The sequence below is a fragment of the Penaeus monodon genome, chromosome 6, assembly GCF_015228065.2.
Source record: "Penaeus monodon isolate SGIC_2016 chromosome 6, NSTDA_Pmon_1, whole genome shotgun sequence".
In the NCBI taxonomy this organism is placed as follows: Eukaryota; Metazoa; Arthropoda; class Malacostraca; order Decapoda; family Penaeidae; genus Penaeus; species Penaeus monodon.
This window is the reverse complement of record NC_051391.1, coordinates 41,097,611-41,099,087: the sequence shown is the minus strand read 5'-3', so window position 1 is coordinate 41,099,087 and position 1,477 is coordinate 41,097,611. Positions and strand designations below refer to the sequence as shown.

Sequence of the window (1,477 nt, the reverse complement as noted above, 5' to 3'; positions counted from 1 at the left end):
CGCTCGTTGGTGTAGAGTCGTTTGGGCGTGTACAAGGGCCTTTGAGGTGAGCTAACAATCTAAACCGACTCTCTACAAACCGCAATACCCATTGCAACCCCCGCCTTATGCATGATGACGTGCAGCGTGACAACAGCAGTGCTATTCCCCAGTTACCTAGCACATAGGCCTATGCCCACCGGAGTGTCATTGCCGGGTGTCGTTTAACTGTCAGCGGCGATGTCAGCTCCCCAGTGATGATGCCACAGCTGTATTTCGTCCTTTTTCCACTTTGCACGGGCCCTGTACCACGCTTCCCATGCCCTCTAGAGCCTTTAGATGCCCCAGTGTGCTTCGGATTGGGCTGCACTCGTAGTATAGCAACCTCGGCGTGCGGCTCCCCCTTTCCCATTGCCTCGGCGCCCCTCCTCACGCCGCCCCTGCCTCCTCATCCTCGCCCACCTCGATCTCCCTCGCAACTCACACCCCCCCTCCCTCTCTCTCGCCCTTTCGCCATGCCATGCCCCTTTCCCCAGCCCCAAAACCTCGCCTTCTTCGCCCTCCTCGCCTCCTCTTCTCCTCCTCCTCCTCCTCGCTGCTCCTCTTCGTCGTCCTCATTATTGATTTTTTTTTGCTCCCTCTCACGCCTCTCTTGCCTCCCTTGCATTTGCAGTGGCTTTTCTCCTTTTACTGAGGTGTTTTCACGATTTTACTGGGTTTCTCCTTGTGGGTTTCTGTGCCGTGTGTGTGGCAGGTATTGTGCTGTTATTCCCCTTGGGTATGCTGGCTATGTGGAGATGTTTGTATGTTGTTGGTGTTATTCCCTGAGATATTGGATATGTGAGTATGTTTGTTTGTTTTAAGTTGGGTGTGTGTGGGTATTCCTGCGAGTGGTCGAGTGTGCAGTGGGCATGTTGGGCATTTCCCGGAGTATGTTGGCTATGTGTCTATTCCCATGTGTGTTGAGTGGCCCCGTTTGTTGGGTTTGCTTAGGGTTCCACCTTTAGTTGGGGAAATGTACGCATGGGGGACAATGATGGGTTGAGGGTTTACTGCTAATTATGTGGGCATTTTCATCGTGAAGTAAAAGATTTTGTTTGGGGGAAGATGTGCATTGCTATGCCTTTGTTTGTTTTTATTTGCATAGCTGCTATGACTTGCATAATAAGCATTGGCAAACACCCAAATTCATTGGTTTCACACTGTTTAGGTTATGCGATTTTCAAGTGTGAAATTGCAATAAGTATATTGTGATTGCCAATCGGTAGAGTATGTAATATTTTTTTTTATTTTGGTAGGATTTTGTAATAACAATGTTTCCCAAAATTTTTTTTATTATATAATCAACAGATTTGCCACTTTAAAAAGTCTGGATTTTATGTTGATGATAACAAATGCTTAGCAGAATAATAATAATTTCTCTCTTATTACTAAGATATAGCTCCTTTCTAATAATAAATGATGAAAAGTCATGCAAGAAACAGTCTGTAGGCAAAGG

The 1,477-nt window shown here is 46.7% G+C and overlaps 1 pseudogene; it reads right to left on the bottom strand.

The window, feature by feature from the left end:
- Positions 1–391, bottom strand: part of LOC119574002 — a 6,967-nt pseudogene extending 6,576 nt beyond the window's left edge.
- Positions 392–1,477: the final 1,086 nt, after the last annotated feature.